Genomic DNA, 6396 nt, shown 5'->3' on the forward strand with positions numbered 1-6396 from the left:
GTACACAGAATGAATTATTTCAGAGGTAAAGTATTTCAGAGGTAAAGGCTTCTCAGGTGACCAAATTAGGTAAAGCAGGTAGGTGGCCATTTTCATCTCTTGAAAAATTCTAAGTATTTCTCCCATTTTCTCTGACATCATTCTTTAGTTAATTTTTTATATCATAAACATGATGTAGTGAAAACCAGGTGGATGATGCCAAAAAAATGGAAAGTTCCTATTCTTAATGCTCTTTGGTTTGAAAATATAATTTGGGTCTTTTTTTTTTTTTTGAAGGAGACATAATGAGGGCCAGCTTATGAATTGTCATGTGAACCCATTGCTCCCAGTTGAGCTATCAATAGAACCATTAATTTCTTTGACATGTAAACATCACTCTGAAAAAAAAGTATTATTCCATGGGACTGGTGTTACTTTGGTCAAGATTTTCCCAGTTGGGATTTGGGCATCTTCCTAGTTCTGGGTCACTCACCAGTGTTTAACACCTAATTTGGTCACCTGTTTAAGTTGAATATGCCTGATTTGAAACAGAAAGCCAACTTATTATTTCACCCAAAGAAATGGAAGTACTAAGCAAGTCAATATGTCTTGGCATAACCAGGACATATTTAATAATAGTTTATGAGGTGGCCAGCTCTTTTCTATTGCAGGAAATGCAAAGACATTTAAGGCATGATTTCTTACAAAAAGAGCTGGACACTCAATAAAGCAGATGAAGAGGTTAAAAGTACAAAAGTTGATTGGTAATCATGGCAAAAGAGTCATTTGAAGGATGACATGAGAAAATAGAAAAATAAAGGAGACATTGCAGTGAACTGTAGCGGGGTAGATGGTTCATGGAGAAAGTGAGTTTTGGGTTGTCTTTGAAAATAAGTAGACCATTGATAATTGTAGTTGCAGGGCATAAGAGGAGTGAAAGTTGGAGGGGAAAGTAATTGCTCTGCCTTGTAAGACTGGGTTGGATGAAAACAATGGCCTGATCCTTATTAAGGAAGCTGAAAATTTCACCTCTAGCTCTGCAGAGCTAGAGCCTTATCTGAAGAACTGAGAGGGAAACACTTCAACCTACAGGCTCAATCACCAGCTGCTTTGAGGGTAAAACAAAAAACCTTTTCCTAGGCAAACCAATGCTATCATGAAAACAGGACCATCACTCTGGCTTCCTATCCTTCTCACCTCTTTTCTGGCTTTCCAACAATTTGGGAACTCACTCAGATTGGGAAGTTTGGAGACCCGTCCCTGCAGGCTGGCCTGGCACAGACAGGTAAGGGAGGATGCTACCCAGAATGCAAGGTAGAGTGGACTGGTCCATCAGGGGCACCAGGTGCTTCTCAACAAACTGCAAACGAATGAAAGAGGCTCTAAAATGTTCCAAGTAAAGATGGAAGGGGGGAAGGGGCTTGGGCAATGAGTGATATTAATCCTTCATCGTTTCCTCTAAGGCCAGGGTCAGTGGCCCAGATAAACATGGTGCCCCACAGAGATGGTCCCACAGCCAAATGGCTCTCAGTGGCTTGACTCAAAGTCACCTGGACAGGCCTGACGGAAATGCAGGACAGCCCAGCCCTTCCCTAATGGGTTTTCCAGAGTCAATCTATCATTCTGCCCAGAGAAGGGGAGGATGAAAAATAGATCAGGTGCCATAGTACCGTGACCTTGCTTCCTTGGACATGGAAGCAGGTGAAGGAGAGGATGACACAGCTGGGGGCCCTGGGGGACGTTGGCAGCGATGCATTCTGAGTTCAAGTGAGAAGGCTGAGATGCTGGCTTAGAGGAAAACTGGCACTGACTGCCTCCAGCCAGGGCTCTTTCTGGGCACTGGGCAAGGCCCGTGGCTTTGGGAGCTGCCCCAGGCTGGCAGTGGTGCCAGTGCTCCATTCACTCTGTGAAATGTATTAATTAGTAAGTGGTTTTGGCCCAGAGAAGGTTGCCGTGGCTTCGAATGAGTATAGCAGAAAAGAGGCAAGTCCATCTACAGGCGCCTCTGAAAAATCTCAAGCTTCTGTGGGCTGAGAATAGCTTCCACTAGACAGAAAGTGAGCCCCTGACAAAGTTGGATGGGGAAAACTTGGATAGCCATGCAAAGTCGTACATGTCCGCCAGCCCAGGACAGTGAAACACCAATCTCAGCCTAAGTGAAACACTAATCCAAGATTTTGTGCCGCAGATAAGTAAGATTATCGGGAACAAAACAAAACACCCTGCAAAAGGGGTGTTTCTGAGCTCCCTCTGCTCTCTGCTTTCACTCTCTTTTCTAAAATGGCTGCAGAAAACACTTTGGTCTGGTTTTGCCATGGCTTGTCAGAGCCAGGTGGCGCTAGTGGTAAAGAGCCATCCTGCCCATGCAGGAGATGCAAGAGATGTGAGTTCGATCCCTGGGTTGGGAAGAGATCCCTGGAGGAGGGTATGGCAACCCATTCCAGTCTTCTTGCCTGGAGAATCCCATGGACAGAGAAGCCTGGTGGGCTACAGTCCATGAGGTTGCAGAGAGTTGAACACTACTGAAGTGACTTAGCATGCAAGCATGCACAGTCAGAGCTAGAAAACATCATCAAGACCTTCAGTCTTACTTTCTCAGAGGGTGAGCTGGATGGACTTTTCTTAGATTCCATGGCCAGCTAATGGCAGAGCTGGGAGGGGTGAGGAGAGGGCATGCACTTGAGAAACAGATCTGTCTCATCCATGGATTCTTTCTCCCACCTCACATTGGTGCATCAGTTATGCTCAAATCTATCTGCACAACCCTGTGAACACAGGGGTCTCCAGAGTAAGTTGGGCAGGGTCTCTAGAACTACTGGTCTGAATGTGATTCTGAACCTCATGTTTGGGCACGAAAACCTCATGTTTGGGCCCACCCCTCCAGCCCTCTCTCTGGCTCCTCCTGGATCTTGTTACTGACATTTTTCAGAACATCTGCCTTAAACTTGTCTTCCCCTCTGAAGAAGCAACTTCCCCAACATTCATGCCTATCTAATCAGTCCCTTCAAGGGACAAAAATCCTGCTAAAAATTCTGGCAGAATATGAATAGAAAGTAAATGTTGAGAGAAAGGCAGAGAATTAAGTTATAAAGGAGGAAGAAAAACAGAGAAACAAAGCAAAGAATGCACGGCAATTCACATTTGTTGTCTGTTTCATATACCCCAGGCCCAGATACATAATTATTTAATTTACTCCTCAAAATAACCCTATTGTCACGTGCATGACTATGGTTGCAGTTGCATACTTTACAGAAAGTTCACAGCCCAAAAATGGCAAACAAGGATTTACACCTCGAGGGATGGCTTTCTGGGTCTAGGGCTTTCCACAGTAACAAAGAGGAGAGGAAAACAAGGAAGACAGATGCTCTGGGGCCAGGACTAAGGCAGGAAAGGGTAGTGGGAGAGAGGGGTGGGGCTTTGGGGCTCCTGGGCTCTGGGGGCTGACCTCTGTGTCCTTCTTTCGTGTGTGGTACAGATGCTGTCACCATGCCAACCTGTACTATGACTCTGCCTCTGTTCTAGGCCCGAGGGTTACTGTAGAGACTGAGAGTGATGCTGACGGTGGGAGGAGTCAATCAATATGGTGGCCTGGGTTAAAGAAATAAGAACTTCAAGTCAGGGTCAATGCAGTGAAGGAAATGAAAGAGGGCAGGATGTCACAGAGAGAGCCTGGGAAAGGGAGTGGAGTGGGTAGCCACCTTAGAGAAGGTTAATGGGAGAGACCCCTTGGGAAAGTGACATTTGACCCGAGACTTGAGTCATCAGAGTTACTGGACGTGTGATGCTGCGTCAGAGAATTTCCTCGGAAATGGAGCAGCAGTGCAGCTTGACTTGATTTTGGGGCCATGCCACCCACCCTGGCTGATGAACTTGGGCAGAGGCACAGTAGGATGGGGAGTGAGATGGGTCTTCCGTAGATGGGGGTGCAAAGGGAGCCTGATCTGTGAAGAATTAAAAATCACTAATTAGTTCTAACACTGGGGATGGTAACATATTTCTCCCATCACCTGCCCCATGGAGGAGTGGCAAAGGGGCCACCTGTTTCTGGGGGAAGCCCAGAGAGTGCGAGCTGGCACCTGGGGCTGCTTTAAAACCTTGGAAAGGGAAGATTACTGAGGAATCTCTTGCCCCCTTTTATTGGAAGGAATGATTTACTCAAGGCCAGTGAACCCTAAGAACTCTTGGGAACCCTAGGGACTCTTGCCTTCCCCCCTACTCCCTGCAACTCTAGAGGAATACAGACCACAGAACTGGTCCCTTGGGCCCAAGGCTGAGGCCCACCTGCCCATGCTTCCTTCCCACAATAACTGCTGGGAGAGGACTTTCCCATTTTCAAGAGGAAGTCCAGTTCTCTTTTCGGATGTCAGTGTAACAAACGTGTGTTAAAGGTCTCTTGCATCAATCCTCTTAAATAGCAATTAACCAATTGTTTGAGTAAACCAGAGGCATCCGGAGCAGAGGCTTCCCTCAAACCTTGGGACCTGGGAGAGGCTGGGAAAAGAAGAAGAACAAGGAGGGGACCAAAGGGGAGGAGCCACTGCTTCAGGAAACCCAGCAGAACTCCCTGAACCATGAAAGCAGATGCCTCAGCAGAAGGAGGGGGCCATTCCATGACCGCCTCAGTGAGACGGTAAATACCAGACTTTGCCCGTCACCTGCCGTGGGGCTGCCCTTCCCTGTGGGGGCCTTGCCCTCTCTCTCCTGCTCATTCCATGTCTCCTTCCTCCTCATTCCTGCTCCCTCTCCTTCCCCTTTCTTTTTGTCTTCATTCCCTCTGGCCCCTGCTCCATTTGATTCTCTCTGAAATTAACCTCTGGGAAGGACCTGATTTGGTGGGATCTGACCACCTGGATGTGAATGTCAACTCTATCACTTTCTTAGCTCTTGAAACACATTTTTTGAGTTTCACTTCTTCTCATCTGAAAATAAGGAAAGTCATCCCCAGCTCAGGGTACTGAGTTTGTTGGGAGGAATCAGCTAACATTTATAAACCATGAACCACAGTGGAGCTGTCCATGATCGTTTGAGGACTGCTCCTTTCCTAATGAGCCCAGGGAGGTGTCACACAGTCTTTGAAATCCAAAAAGCTTCACCAAATTCCCACAGAGGAGCTCGGGATCTAGTCTCTGTTCTATAGATGAGGAAACCGAGGCTCAAAGGGGTTAAGCACCCTGGATAGGTAATTCATATAAAGTCTATGTTTAAATAAATAAATTCCACCTGTGATATCACCAGCCAAGGTGTTCAGGGATTTGTATCTATTCTGTTTCCCCGATTTTGTCCCCCAAACATCGTTTACCAAATATTTAACATCATATCATTTCTGTTATAACCCCAAGTTATGGTCACTTTAAATCACCCACCCTCTTTCAACTCTTGCATAAGTCTTAAAGAAGCCAAAACTCACTTGTAGGAAAACTCACTCGAAGCCCTTGGTTTCCTCTTCTCTAGGCTGAACCAACTGATTCCTCCATCTTTCTCAGAGACACTTCTTAGACAATCCTTTCATCCTCTTTATGGTTTCTGCTCCAATTTTATTTAGTTTTTTTTTTTTTTTAAATTTGGCTCATTCTTGCAAAGTTTATATTGTTGCACAACCAATGAAAACATGAGTCACAATTTATGGAGCCGATTTCATGTAACTGAGTTTGATGTGTTTATTACTGTTAAATACCTTCTCCCAGAAATCGCAGACACTCCATTCTCCAGGACACACACACCCTCCACCCTGGTCTTTTCCTGGGTAGCCCCAAACCACAATTTGCAACTGAGTATTTATTTTGTGTTTAATGTTTATCTCTTCTCCCAGGCTCTAAGGGCAGGGATCACATTTGTTTTGCTCCCCCAGCTTTAGCTGTATCCCCAGCATCTTATACTGAATAACTCAATCGTCTGAACTCTGGCTGCACATTAAGTCAGCAGAGGAGTTAACAAATAAACAAACAAGAAACTTACTGATGCTTGTCCAGACCTTCTGAACCAATCGGTCTAGGAGGGCATCTGGGCATCTATAATCTTAAAAGTCCTGTAAGTGCTTCCTGCTCAAGTCGAGCTCCTGCTTCCAGGCACAGTGACTCGCTGCTCTGTTCATTCTACCTGTCTCCTCTCACTGGCACCAGTTTTGCGCCTGCATTGCTGGCTCTGCCCGATCCCTCACGCGCCCAGGGTTGACCTGACACGTTCCTGAACCCACCCTAACACATTCTTTCTTTGCTTTAACCACTGTTTATGGCTGACTACCTCCAGGACACAGCTCCTGATGAACACTGTCCAGACGCTCAGCCTGCTGTGTAATGCTGAACCTGGCCCTCCTCCTTAAAATTCTTTTATATTATTTTCCACACGCATGTGGTTCTATTGGCAGTTTTGTAAGTGCAACTGATCTCGAGTTCCTTGACCTTTGCTGTGCTCCAGATG

The sequence above is a fragment of the Bos taurus genome, chromosome 2 (genome assembly GCF_002263795.3).
Source record: "Bos taurus isolate L1 Dominette 01449 registration number 42190680 breed Hereford chromosome 2, ARS-UCD2.0, whole genome shotgun sequence".
Classification (NCBI taxonomy): domain Eukaryota; kingdom Metazoa; phylum Chordata; class Mammalia; order Artiodactyla; family Bovidae; genus Bos; species Bos taurus.